The sequence below is a fragment of the Canis aureus genome, chromosome 16 (assembly GCF_053574225.1).
Source record: "Canis aureus isolate CA01 chromosome 16, VMU_Caureus_v.1.0, whole genome shotgun sequence".
NCBI classification, from domain to species: Eukaryota; Metazoa; Chordata; class Mammalia; order Carnivora; family Canidae; genus Canis; species Canis aureus.
In genome coordinates, this window is record NC_135626.1 from 26225922 (window position 1) to 26241474 (window position 15553).

Sequence of the window (15553 nt, forward strand, 5' to 3'; positions counted from 1 at the left end):
CGGGGTGGGGGTGACTGGGTGACGGGCACTGAGGGGGGCACTTGATGGGATGAGCACTGGGTATTATTCTATATGTTGGCAAATTGAACACCAATAAAAATAAATTTAAAAAAAGTATATAGTATAAAATACATATAACATATAAAACATGTTAATCAACTGTTTATGATAACATTGATAACAATAAGGCTTCTGGCAAACAGTAGGTTATTAGTAGTTAAGTTTTGGGGGAGCCAAAAGTTACAGAGTTCTGACTGTACAGGGGATTAGTCCGACACGAAAGATCACATATTGTATAATTCCATTTATTTTAAGTCCCAGAATAGGCTAATGCATAGAGACATAAAGGAAATTATAAGTTGTCTAGGGCTGGGGAAGGAAGAAAGTCTGGGGGAAAATGGGGAGTGATTACTAATGTGTATGGAGTGATAAAAATGTTCAAATATAGTTGCAGAACTTTGTGAATTGAATAAAAACCACTGAACTTATATTTTAAATGAGTGAGCATATGCAAATTTTATCACAATAAAGATGTTATATTGAGAAAATGATAAATGGGATACAGAACTTCCAAACAACTATGGGGAAAAATGAGAAAATAAGTAGAAAATAAGTCCAAATATGCCCAGAATTAAAGCAAATACAAATGAATTTAACTCATTTATTAAGACTGAGACACTCATATTGTTTGGAAAAAAGAAAGAGAGGTAGGCAGGGAAGGAAGAGGTGGAGAGAAAAAGAAAAAAATCATCTATATGTTGACCAATAGAAACACCTAAAATTAAGCCATACAGAAATCTTAAAATGAATATATGGAAAAAGAAATGCAAGGCATATACCAAAAGAAATCAGGTATAACAGTCATAAAAAATGGACTTCAAAGCAAAAAGTTTCATAAGAAACAGATATATATTCCATATACTTAAAAAGTGCATCCACTAAAAAGTCATGAATCTTTACGCACTTTAAACACAGTTTCAAGATATATAAAAGAAAAGCTGACAAGAAATATAAGGAAAAACTTATCAATTCCCTAAATACTATAGAGGATCTTGATGTACCTCTCTCTTATATATCTTATCTCTATCTACAGTTGCGTCAGACAAAATTAGTAAGGATACAGAAGACTGAAGTTTATAAGAATCATCAGCCTTGCTCTAGGGTAACTGGGTGGTTCAGTCAGTTAAATGTCTGACTCTTGATTTTGGCTTGGGACAGGTGTTCCAGGTCATGGGATGAAGCCCCAGCTCAAGATTTTCTCTCCTCCTCCAACTGCCCTTCCATTGAGCTCTCTCTTGCAGAAAGAAAGAAAAGAAAAAGAAAGAAAGAAAGAAAGAAAGAAAGAAAGAAAGAAAGAAAGAAAGAAAGAAAGAAAGAAAGAAAGAAAAGAAAAGAGAAAAGAAAAGAGAAAAGAAAAGAAAAGAGGAAAAAAAGAATCATCAACCTTGTTCTCATAGAGAACTTGATGCTGATGCTGCCTGAAAATAGAGGATTTTTTCAAACATGAAACTATGTATGTTAAGTCACAAAGAATATATCAATTTTTTAAAATCTGGAATTATACAGATTCACTGGAAATGCATATTAACAGAAAGTCCTTCTATACTAAAAAAAATTATCTACATAGAAATAAAAAATATTCCAATTTTTTTGGGAACAATTTCTAGGTTTCAAGAGGGAAACAAAATGTGGCACCTGGGTGGCTCAGTCAGTTAAGCATTGCCTTTAGTTCAGATCATGATCCTGAGCCCTGGTATCAAGCCTTGTTTTGGGCTCTCTACTCAAGGGGGAGCTCGCTTTACTCTCTCTCCTCCCTGCTTGTGCTCTCTCTCTCCCAAACAAATAAAATCTTAAAAAAAAAAAGAGGGAATAAAATGGGAAAAAAATTACTTAAAAACATCTTGGCTATGCTAAGTCTTTTCCATATAAATTTTAAAATCAGCTTCTCAATTTCTACAAAAATGTCAATAGCAACATTACTTTAACAGCAGAACATAAAAACAAAAACATTAGAAATAACCAGAAATATTTACGAACAGTAATATGTAAACTATCTCATGGTCATACAATGGATTATAATAAGCAATAAAAATAATTGGCACTTCTACCATGGATTAGGGAAAAAAGCATGTGGCAGAAAATTATATATAATATCCTGCCATTTTTTAAAAAAACTTAAAAAAAAACAAAATTAAGAAACATTGTTTAGAAGTATATATTTATTAGGGACAAAATTAAGAAACATTGTTTAGAAGTATATATTTATTAGGGAATATGTATCTTTAAAAAAATTTTTTTTTAATTTTTATTTATTTATGATAGTCACACACACACACACACACACACACACACACACACACACACAGAGATAGGCAGAGACATAGGCAGAGGGAGAAGCAGGCTCCATGCACCGGGAGCCCGACGTGGGATTCGATCCCGGATCTCCAGGATCGCGCCCTGGGCCAAAGGCAGGCGCCGAACCGCTGTGCCACCCAGGGATCCCAGGGAATATGTATCTATGTGGTAAAACCACTTTTAAAAAATGAACAGTAGGGCAGCCCCGGTGGCCCAGCGGTTTAGCGCCGCCTTCAGCCTGGGGTGTGATCCTGGAGACCTGGGATCGAGTCCCACGTCAGGCTCCCTGCATGGAGCCTGCTTCTCCATCTGCCTGTGTCTCTGCCCCCCCCTCTCTCTCTCTCTGTGTCTGTCATGAATAAATAAATAAAATTAAAAAAAAAAAAAAAGAACGGTAATCACAAACTTCAGGACATTGATTAACACTATGGGAATAGGTAAAGGGATGGGATTGACAAGAGGCATCCACATAGCTTTAAAAGTAATATTTAGTTCTTAAATGACAGTTTTGATGTTTTCATTTTATTAATATATTCCATAACTCACATATATATATTACATGTGCTCTTATGTAAGTATGAAATATATTACATAATGATTGTGGAAATGGAGTAAGATGGATTTCTTTTGAATGTTTTTAGTAATACTAGGGCAGTGGGGATGGAGGGTGAAGATAAGAAAAGAAACAACAACAATAAACATATTTAGCTTGTATAATGTGCCAGAAACATCAAGCATCTAAGGATAAAGCAGGGAACACCACAGAAAAGATAACCTACCTTCATGGCACTTACATTCTAGTGAGAGAATATTACATTCCTAAAGATGCAGAATAAATATGGCCTGAAACTCCAAAATTTGTATCTACAGCCCCAGTTGCTCCTTTATGTGCTATATTCCTAAGTGTGGTCAAATTCACCAGTTAGGTATCTCAAAGGTACCTGAAATGTCTCATATGAGACACTTGAAATGTTTCATATGAGACTAAATTTATAACATTTCAGTGTTTGTTATTTCAATAAAGGATATCACCATTCACTGAGCTGCCTTTGCTAGAACACTGAGTCATCCTTAACAATTCCCTCTTCCCTTCATTCTCCATGTATAACCCATTACCAACCTTCTTAATTTTTGTCTTCTATCTCTCTATATCCAAAGCCACCACCCCAGTCCAAGCCATTAAAATCTCTTGAAAAACTACTCCAATAATCTTTAACTGGATTTCCTGCTTCTTTTTTATCACTCTTAGGTCTTTACATTTTAGCCAGAGAATATTTTCAAAACACAAATTTTACCACACCATCTGCTCACATCTCCATTTTAAAAATTCAGTAAGTGTGCATCAACAAACCCTCCTTGCCCTCATGGAAACATTGATTCAACAATACATGGACCAATTACTTTTGTGAGAAATCTGGAAAATAGTTAAGAGGCTCTTGCCCCTAGAAGAGTATGAAACCAGCTGCATAGAAGGGGAAAATTCGTGGCACCATTTGCCTTAGTCTCCCTCCTCCGCTCAGCATGGTGTGACTCAGGGAAAACTTCCAACTCCTGGCTTTTCCCTGAGGAGGGACAGGGAAGACTGAAACATACATTCAACGTACTGACTATTAGGGGAGCTACCCAGGGGACTGGTTTCTGTCTTGCCTAAATCTAAGTACTGACAGGAAATAGTCCTGAGATGGGGGCCGCTGAGCACAAAGGCTAAAGTTTAGACTAGAATACATTCACTAACCATCGTCTCTCACCCTGGCTCAGGTCTTAATTAGGGGGAGAAAACCTCCAATTCCCAATTTCTCCAGGGAATGGAAACTGTTGAACTGTATATTCAATGTTGCACTTTTTCAGGAAGCTGACTGGAGGACTGGTGGTTTCTGTGTCACTTGTCTCAGAGCACTGACAAGAGCCAGCATACCCTAGATGCCAGGGGGCCACTGAGAACAAAAGACAGCTAGGTAGCTTGGTGCCACTGCAGAGGACTCACAGTATAGCAGACAAACCAATATAGTTTGGTAGTCTCTACCCTGGATGGGGAGAAGAGAATAATGGACTATGTTGTACAACATTCCAGTTGGCACTGCTCTAAGGGACTGGTTTCTGTCTTGCCTGACTCAGAGCGTTAATGGGACCTGACATACTCTAAAGGCCTGGGGGCTGCTGAAAACAAAAGAAAGCTGGATAGCTTATAGCACTCCAGAGAACTGTAGTACCACAGACAAAACTCAGAGGGAGCAAGTGATTATGAGCTCTTAAAAAAAAAAAAAAAAAAAAAGGAAAAATCCCTCTAATTAGGAATTTACACATGAGTCTAGAGAAAATACATTCACGGGAAATGTTTGGAGGTCCCCAGAATCTGCGGGACAAAGCCAGTCCATAAGAGACAGTTTTTTAAATATGAGTAGGTAAAAAGGAACAAAATAAACTCCAGGAACCAACTATAAAGAAATAGAAGAGGGGCACTTGGATGGCTCAGCTGGCTAAACGTCAGCCTTCAGCTCAGGTCATGACCACAGGGTCCTGGGATCAAGCCCTGAATCAGGCTCTCTGCTCAGGGGGGCATCTGCTTCTCCTTCTCACTCTCCCCCTATGCTCTCTCTCACTTTCTCTCTCAAATAAATAAATATTTTTTTTTAAAAAAATGGTACATGAATTACCTGCCAAAGAATTCAAAATAACCATCACAAAGATATTCAGCGAGCTCAGGAAAGTGATACATAGAAGAATTTGAAAAGAGATAGAAAATATAAAAGAGAACCAAACAGAAATTTTAGAGCTGAAGAAAACAATAACTGAACTGAAAAATTCACTGAAGAGTTTCAACAGCAGACCTGATCAAGATAAAGAATCCATGAACTTCAAGACAGGTCATTAAAAATTATCCAAAGAAGTAAAAAGGAAAAAGAATGAAAAAGAGTGAATAAAGCAGAGAGTACTTATAGGATACCATCAAGTACACAAGTATATACATATGAGACTCTCAGAAGGAGAAAAAAGTGAGAAGGCAAAAACTTTCCAAATCAGGAGTAGGGGTAGAAAACAGACATCCAGCTTCAAGAAGCCAAACAGCAAATAGGATGAAATCAAAGAAGATCACATTGAGATACATTATTAATAAATGTGTCAAAAGTCAGAGACAGTGGCACCTGGGTGGCTGAGGAATTGAGTGTCTGCCTTTGGCTCAGGTCATGATCCCAGGGTCCTAGGATCAAGTCCTGCATCAGGTTCCCCACAGGGAGCCTGCTTATCCCTCTGCTTATGTCTCTAATGAATAAATAAAATCTTTTAAAAAAAAGAGAGATTTTTGAAAGCAAAAACAAAGCAGAACCCCCATAAACCTATGAGTGAATTTCTCAGCAGAAATCTTGCAGGTGCTAAAATGATATACATGAAGTGCTAAAAGAAAAAAAATATCAGCCAAAACCATAATATTCAGTAAAAAAATGAAGGTGAGATAAAGATTTCCCTAAGAATAAGAAAAACTGAGGAAGTTTGGTGCCCCTAGACCTGTTTCATAAGAAGTGTTAAAGAGAGTCTTTCAAGTTGAAATAAAAATGCTAGACAGCAACACAAAACAAAAAAAAAAAAAGAATTCTTGGTGAAGAACTGTTAGAGACCAAGATATAATATATTGAGAAAAGTGCCAACTCATGAAGATGTGATTATAAACACATAAACGCCTAAGAACAGAGCTCTAAAACACATGAAAGAAAAACAGAATAAAATAGAAATATAAACAGTTCTACAATAACAGTAAGTTTTAATACTCCAATTTCAATAATGAACAAAACAACCATACAGAAGTTCAATAGGAAAAAAAGGATTTGAGAAACACTGTGAGAGCACTCAGGTGGTCAGTTGGTTAAGGATCTGATTCCTAAGTTCGGTTCAGGTCATGCTCCCAGGCTAGAGAGACAGAGCCCTACACTGGGCTCTGTACTCAGAGGGGAGTCCGCTTGGAATTCTCGCTCTCCTTTTCCCTCTGCCACTCCCCAATGCATGCTTTCAATCTCTCTAAAATCAATCAATCTTTTTGAAAAAAAGAAAAACACTATAAATGAACTGACCCAACACACACACACACACACACACACACACACACACACACACACATAAAAAACACCCCACTCAACAAAATAAATACACTGTCTTCTCAAGTACACATGGAACATTCTCTATGGTAGACCATAGGTTAGGTCACAATATAAGTCATAATAAATTTTAAAGGGATTGAGTAGTTTTTCTGACAATCAGGAAATGAAACTAGAAATCAATAACATAAGGAAAATTGAAAAATACACACACAGGTGGAGACTGAATAATACAGTCTTAAACAACCAGTAGATCAAACTAGAAATCACAAAAGAAATTAGAAAAAAAATCTTCAGACACATGAAAACAAAAATACATACATATTAAAACTTATGATATACAGTGAAAAAGTACTACAAAAGATATTTATAGCTGTAAATGCATAATCAAAAAGAAAAGTTCAGATTAATCTTAACTATACAACTTAAGAAACTAGAAAATAGCAAATTAAACCAAAAACTAGCAGAAGGAAAGAAGAAATAAAAGGTAGAGCTAAATAAATGAACTAGAGAATAGAAAAAAAATAGAAAAATGAGAGTTGGTTCTTTGAAGATCAACAAAATTGACAAATCTTTGGTAGACTAAGAAAAAAAGAAGATTCAATGATTAAAATCACAAAAGTGGAGACATACTATCAACTTTAAAAGAAATAAAAAGATTATAAGACAATACTATGAACCAATGTATACCACTAAATTAGATAATGTGGATGTAAAGAATAAATTCTTAGAAACATAATCTATGAAAACTGAATCATGAAGAAAAAGAAAATCTAAATAGACCTTAACAAATAAGGAGATTGAATCAATAATCAAAATCCTCCAACAAAAAAAGCTCTGGATCAGATATCTTCACTGGTGAATTCCATCAAACATTTAAAGAATTAATATAAAAAAAGAATTAATATCAATCTTCCTCAATCTCCCCAAAACTGAAGAGAACACTTCCTAACTCATTCTATTGGCTAGCATTACTTTATACCAAAGGCAGACAAAGATACCACAAGCAAAGAAAGCTACAAATATCCCTTATAAATATTGATGCAAAAATCCTCAATACTAGCAAACAAACTTCAGCAACATACTGGGGCAGCCTGGGTGGCTCAGTGGTTTAGTGCCACCTTCAGCCCAGGGCATGATCCCCAAGCCTCACATTGGGCTCCCTGCATGGAGCCTGCTTCTCCGTCTGCCTGTGTCTCTGTCTCTCTCGTGAATAAATAAATAAAATCTTTAAAAAAATTCAGCAACATACTAAAAGTATAAGGGTGCCTAGGTGACTCAGTTGGTTAAGCGTCTGCCTTCAGCTCAGGTTATGATCCCAGAGTCCTGAGAGTAAGCCCCATGTCAGGATCCCTGCTCAGTGGGGAGTCTGCTTCTCCTTCTCCCTGCTTTTGCTTTTTTTCTCATTCTCTCTCTCTCTCAAATAAATAAATATTTTAAATTCTTAAAAAGTGTAAAAGTATTATATATCATGACCAATTGGGATTTACCCCTACAACAGAAGGTTTGTTCAACACATAAAAAAAAACCTATCAATGTAATATATTACATTGGTGGAATGGAGGGAAAAAAGCCACATGATCATCTCAATTGAGGTAGGAAAGCATTTGACAAAATTTAACACATTTTCATGATAAAAACTCTCAAATTAGGAATGGGAGAAAATTTCCCAAACATATTAAAGATCTTTTATGAAAAGCTCACACCTAACATCAAACTCAAATAGTGAACAACTCAAAGCTTCCCCCAAAAGCAGAAAACAAGATAAGAATGCCTGACTTTGCCACTTCAATTAAACAGAACAATTAGGCAAAAATAAATAAATAAATAAATAAATAAATAAATAAAAATAAATGATATTTAAATTGGAAAAAAAGAAGTAAAACTATCTCTGTTCACAGCTGACATGATCTTACATCTAGAAAACCCCAAAGAATACACATCAACTCCCCCCTCCAAAAAACCCTGTTAAAGCTAGTAAATGAAATCAGCAAAGTTGCACGATATAAAATCAACATCCAAAAATTTGTTTCATTTTTATATGCTAACAATAAACAACTATAAAAGGAAATGAAAACAATTCCATTCACAGTAGCATCAAAAAGAGTGCTCACTTCAGCAACACATACATATTAACATCAAAAAGAATAAAACACTCAGGAATAAATTTAACCAAAGACTTGTATACTGAAAACCACAAAACACTGCTGAAAGAAATTAAAGAAATATAAATAAATGAGAAAATATGCCATATTCATGGATTGGAAGACTTACTATTGTTAACATGACAATTACTGCCTCCAAAGTAATTTATACGGGGCAGCTCGGGTGGCTCAGCGGTTTAGTGCCTACCTTCGGCCCAGGGCATGATCCTGGAGACCCAGGATCAAGGCCCGTGTCGGGCTCCCTGCATGGAGCCTGCTTCTCCCTCTGCCTGTGTCTCTGCCTTTCTCCTTCTCTCTCTCTGTGTCTCTAATGAATAAATAAGTAAAATCTTTAAAAAATAAAAATAAAAAAGGTAATTTATATTCAGTGCAATCCCTACCAAAATTCCAATTATTTTTTTTCCAGAAAGAGAAAAACCCATTCTAAAATTCATATGGAATCAGAAGGAGCTTCAGAGAGACAAACAATCTTGGAAAAACAAAACAAAACATTTCCTAATTTCAAAACTTAATACAAAGCAACAGCAATCAAATAGTGCAATACTGGCTTAAGGACAGATATATAAACCAATGGAATAGAAAAGGGAGCCCAGAAATAAGCCCTTGCATATACAGTCAACTGATTTTCAATCTGGATACTAAGACCATTCAATGGGGAATGGACAGTCTGTTCAACAAATGATGTTGGGAAAGGGGATATCCACATACAAAAAATGAAGTTAGGACTTGCCCATACCATGTACAAAATAACTCAAAATTACAAAAACCTAAATGTAAGAACTAAAACTATAAAACTATTAGATGAAAACACAGGTCAAAATCTTCATATACTGGATTTAACAATTTTTTTAGATATGACATCAAAAGCATAGGTAACAGCAGAATATAGATGAACTGAACTTCATCTAAATTTAAAAACTTTTGTGCATCAAAAGATACCATCAAGTAAGTGAAAAGATAATCCATGAACAGGAGAAAATATTTGCAATTCATTTATCTGATAGGAAACTAATAACCAGACAATATAAAGAACTCCTACAATACAAAAACAATCCAATTTGAAAAGTGGACAAAAAACTTGAATAGACATTTCTTCAAAGATACACAGAGGACAAATAAACATGAAAAAAGGACAACTTCACTAATCATTAGGGAAATGCAAATCAGAACGAGACACCATCTCACATCCATTAGGATGGCTACTACAAAACAAACGAACCAATCAATGAACACAAAACCTCAGAAAAAGGTGTTGGCAAAGATGTAGAGAAACTGTTAACTCTGTACACTGCTGGTGGGAATGTAAAGTGGTACAACCACTGTAGAAAAATCTGGCAGTTCCTCAAAAAGTTTATAAAACAAAATTACATATACTTCAACAATTCCACTCATGAGCCTATCACCAAAATGTGAAGGCAAACACTCAAATGGATAGTTTTACATCTATGTTCATGGCAGCATTACTCACAATAGCTGTAAGGTGGAAGATACATGCAATGTAATATTCAGCCATAAAAAGGAATGGAATTGTGATACATGTTACAATGTAGATAAATCCTGAAAACAGGATAAGTGCAATAAGGCAGATGCAAAAGGACAAATATATTATGATTCCATTTTCATGAGATACCCAGAATAGACAAATTCACAAACAAAGTAAGTAGGAGTTGCCAAGGCCTGGGGAGAGGAGAAAATGAAGAGTTATAGTTTAATGGGTACAGAGTTTGTAGATTTGGGATAAAAGTATTTTGAAAATAGTAATGATGGTTGTACAATATTGTAAATGTACTTAATGACATGGAATTGTATACTTTAAAAGTAGTTAAACAGTAAATTGTACATTATATGTTTTTTACCACCATTTTAAATGTTGAATAAAATAAACCCACGCATGCACAAAAACAAATACTATATAATAGTGTAAATGAATAAATTAGTAACACATGTATCAACAAGGATGAACATAAATCTCCAGATATTGAGTTTTAAAAGCAAATTACTGGGGCAGTTAAGTGTCTGACAAGATCTTGATTTCAGCTCAGGTCATGATCTCAAGAGTTGTGAGCCTGAGCCCGACATCTAACTCCACGTTTAACAGGCAGTCTGCTTGAGATTCTCTCTCCCTCTCTCCTCTGCCCCTCTCCCCCTGCTCACATATGCCCTCACTAATATATAAATAAATAATTATAAACATAAATAATTTTTCATATGAAGTTCAGAACTATATTATTTATTATTTAACATACACACACATATATACACTACTTCTAAAAATGCAAAACATATTATCCCTTGGGATGGAAGGATATGATTGTGAAGGGGTACATGGGTTCTTCTAATGTAAGAGTAATGTTCTATTTCTTAAGTTGGTGGCGGATATGTCAATGTCATTTTTATTATTTAAAATGTACACATTAGTTTTATTTATATACTTTGCGTGAAGACAAAGGCCCAGCCAAATATTAAGCAGGAAAATGCACTTTATTGAACTCAACTGTCATATTCCTTTAATTAAATGGCCTATAAGTTTACACAGTTCCTTAAATGTTCTCTGAATCAGCCTAACATCATACTCGTTAATCAAATAGAATAAACTCCTTGATAGATTTTCACTATTTACATTGAGTCATGATTTTACCTTTTTGAAAAATTATACTGTAGAGAAAGAAAAGTGAGCAAGTTATAAAGATATTTAAAATTTAAAATGAGGGCAGCCCCGGTGGCGCAGCGGTTTGGCACTGCCTGCAGCCCAGGGCGTGATCCTGGAGACCCTGGATTGAGTCCCATGTTGGGCTCCCTGCATGGAGCCTGCTTCTCCCTCTGCCTGTGTCTCTGCCTCTCTCTCTCTCTCTCTGTATCTCTATGTATAAATAAATAAAATCTTTTAAAAAAATAAAAAAAAAATAAAATTTAAAATGAAATGTAGGATTAAATAGGACAGGCAGCCCATGTGGCTCAGTGGTTTAGCGCCATCTTAGCACCGGGGTGTGATCCTGGAGACCTGGGATCGAGTCCCACATCAGGCTCCCTGCATGGAAGCCTGTTTCTCCCTCTGTCTGTGTCTCTGCCTCTCTCTGTGTGTCTCTCATGAATAAATAAATAAAATCTTAAAAAAAAAGATTAGATATGACAGGGAAGGGAGGAAAAGGTTCATAGATGATACTGATTATAGGATTAGGAGAAATTTATTTATTTATTTACTTATTAAAATTTTTAAAATTTATTCATAAGAGACAGGGAGAGAGAGAGGCAGAGACATAGGCAGAGGAAGAAGCTCCTGCAGGAAGCCCAATGTGGGACTCAATCTCAGGACCCCAGGATCACAACCTGAGCCCAAGGCAGACATTCAACCGCTGAGCCACCTAAGTGTCCCAGGATTAGTCCAAATTTAGATTATGGTACCTTCCACTGATAATGGCAACACTGGAAAAGCAACGAGATCGGGAGGAAAGATCACAAGTTTGTTGCCTTTGAGATACTCATATTGATATGTTTATCCAGCAGCTCAATATATGGGTGTGTGGGATGTTGTGATTTATAATAAGAAACATATATTTGGTCTTTATCTCTTTTCCTGGCACATAGCTCCTAAAACTCTTGGAATTTTCTGAGCAAGAAGAGCCATACATGCATCTTTTGTTCTAATTCCTGAAATAGCTCCAGGTGAAAATTATTTATTCATAACAAGTCTCGTCAACCACACCTGAGTATATGTTAATTAGTGACTTTTGCACAGCCTCTGGGTAACCTAAGGATGGTGGCTGGTTGCCAAGGGATCAACCATGTGATTAGAGGGTTGGTTCTTTCAGTCCCCCCCCCCCCCCCGCCCCCAACCTCCAGGAAGGGGCTCAAGGTTCAATTAATTGCCAGTGGTCATTTAATCAACCATGCCTATGTTAATAAAGCCTGCATAAAACCCCAAACAGATGGAGTTCAGAGTTTCTAGGTTGGTGAATGTATCTACATGCTGCAGGGTGGTATACTCCAGTTCCATGGGAACAGATGCTCCTGTGCTTCAACCTTTCTAGACCTCACCTCATGTACCTCTTCATCTGGCTACTCATCTGTATCCTTTATAATAAATTGGTAAACGTTAAGTAAACATTTCTCTGAGTTCTGTAAACCACTCTAGCAAATTAATCAAACCTGAGGAGGAGGTGGTGGGTACCTCCAATTTACAGCCGGTTAGTCAGAAACACAGATTAAACAACCTGGACCTGAGAATGGTGTCAGAGTGGGGGTAATCATGTGGGACTGAACCTTTAACCTGTTGGGATCTGATGCTCTATCTTTAGGCAGACAGTGTCAGAACTGAGCTAACTATAGGACAACCACATATCTAGTGTCAGAAGTGAAGGTGTATTATAGCAAATTACTGAGAGAAGGCACACAAGAAGTTTTTCTTTAGAGTGTGTTACTTAGAGGAGAGGTCAGAATTGAATGTGAAATTGGAAAACCAAGACAATAGATGTACCTAGAAGAATGAACACAGATGTGACTGACTAGCAGCACAATACAGATAAGAAAGAAGCCCAGCAAGAAAACCTTACTCCCTCCCTCTCTACAAGACTGCACATCTAATTCATCAGCAAATCCTGCCAGCACTTTCAATCATATCTAGACTCCAAACACTGCTATCACAGTGGTCCAAGCCACTATCCATCATATAAGTTATTACAATAGACTCCTATGCAGTCACCTTGCTTCTTCCTATGCTCCCTACAGTCCATTTTCTATACAGTAGCCAGTATAATACTTTTAAAATTAAGTCTAAAGCCTCCAATGACTTCCTATTGCATTTAGAATAAAACCTAAACCTTACTGTGGTGTGATGTTACTGCAGCTACTTCTCTAAACTCATCCTACTACTCCTCTCACCTCACTCCAACTCTGCTTCAGCCACAGTAGCCTTCTTGTTGATAAAACCACTCTCGGGATCCCTGGGTGGCGCAGCGGTTTAGTGCCTGCCTTTGGCCCAGGGTGTGATCCTGGAGATCCGGGATCGAATCCCACGTCGGGCTCCCGGTGCATGGAACCTGCTTCTCCCTCTGCCTGTGTCTCTGCCTCTCTCTCATCTCTCTCTGTGTGACTATCATAAATAAATAAAATTTAAAAAACAAAACAAAACAAAACAAAAAACCACTCTCTACCTCAAGGTTCCCTCTGTCTAAACATTCTTCCCCCAGATCACAATGGCTTGCTTCCTCTCCTTTAGGCCTTTACTCAATGTCACTTCTGACAGTACTTCCCGAACCATCCAATTAAAATTCTAAACCACGTTTCCCCACTCCCCTAGGAGTCTCATTTCCCCCTTCTTTGCATTATTTTTCCACATAGCACTTATTTGTACTAGTATGTAATTTATGTACTACACACATTATTTGCACTAGTCCCCTCAGGCTACTATAGGAAAATACCACATAATCATTTTGCAGTAGATACATGGAATCAAATCATCACATTGTAGACCTTAAATTTACTATGTTATGTCAACACATCAATAAAGCTGGAAAAAAAATACCACAGATAGCATGGCTTAAACAAATTTATTTCTCACAGTTCTGGATACTGGGAGGTTCAAGATCAAGGTGCTAGCTGACACAATTCTTGGTGAGGTTCTCTTCTAGGCTTGCAGACAGACATCTTCTCATCGAGTCATCACACCACTTGCAGAGAAGATAGCCAGATTTCTGATATCTCTTCTTATAAGGACACTAATATTATCAAGGTCAGGACCTCATGCTTATGACCTGACTTAACCTTAATTAATCCCTTAGTAAGGAGACCCTATTTCCAAATACAGGGGATTAGGGCTTCAACATATGTATTTGGGGGTGGACATGGGGGAATGACCCAAACATCCAGCCCATGACACCATCTAATAAATTACTATCTTTCTACATGTCTGTCTTTTTTTTTTAAATTTTTATTTATTTATGATAGTCACAGAGAGAGAGAGAGGCAGAGACACAGGCAGAGGGAGAAGCAGGCTCCATGCACTGGGAGCCCGACGTGGGATTCGATCCCGGGTCTCCAGGATCGTGCCCTGGGCCAAAGGCAGGCGCTAAACCGCTGCGCCACCCAGGGATCCCTGTCTTTTTTTTTTTTTTTTTTTTTAAGATTTTATTTATTTACTCATGAGAGACCCAGATAGAGAGAGACAGACAGAGGCAGAGACACAGGCAGAGGGAGAAGCAGGCCCCATGCAGGGAGCCCGACGTGGGACTCGATCCCGGGTCTCCAGGATCAGGCCCTGGACTGAAGGTGCTAAACCGCTGAGCCACCTGGGCTGCCCGCTACATGTCTAGTTTATTTTCTGTCTCACGCTCCTAGAATACAATCTCTATAAGGACAATGATTTTCTAAAAAATATATTTTTTATTTATATGAGAGAGGGGCAGAGGAAGAGAGAGAGGGAGAAGCAGACTTCCTGCTGAGCCTAGGGAGCCCAACATGGAACTTGATCCCAGGACCCTGAGATCATGACCTGAACTGAAGGCAAACATTTAACTGCCTGGGCCACCCAGCAGCCCCAGGACAATGATTTTTATTTTGCTCACTGCTGATTGTTCAGTGCTTAGAACAGTACCTGACATATAGAAAGTATTCAATATTTGTTGAATGAATTTAATAAATGAATGAAAAAGGAAGGGCCAAAATAGTGGAAGGTAAGAGAGGGGAGTAAGACGGGGGAAAATATTATACAATTGGTGCCAAAAGTTCTTAATAAGAGTATTCAAGTGATTTGTAAGATGTCAATAAAGGTGAAGAGGAAAGGATGATATATATCAATTAAAAGTATGAACTCAAAGACCAGAACTTCAGTTGGAGAGTTTTTTTCTCTCTCTGTATTTCTCTTTCCCTCTCCACTCTTCCCCTCCTCCTTCCCTTCCCATTCCTCCTTCAGAAAAAATGGGAGAGGTAAAGATTTAGAAAGAGCACTGG

At 37.2% G+C, this 15553-nt stretch overlaps 1 protein-coding gene and 1 long non-coding RNA gene across 4 annotated transcripts in view; one reads left to right on the forward strand and one right to left on the reverse strand.

The window, feature by feature from the left end:
• Positions 1-14598, forward strand: part of LOC144286233 (uncharacterized) — a 218370-nt gene extending 203772 nt beyond the window's left edge. Inside the window, exon 4 of the long non-coding RNA XR_013354295.1 lies at positions 14552-14598. This is a non-coding gene — a long non-coding RNA (uncharacterized LOC144286233). The remainder of the gene's footprint in view (positions 1-14551) is intronic.
• Positions 1-15553, reverse strand: part of BRIP1 (BRCA1 interacting DNA helicase 1) — a 181670-nt gene that overhangs the window by 59698 nt on the left and 106419 nt on the right. The window lies entirely within an intron of this gene.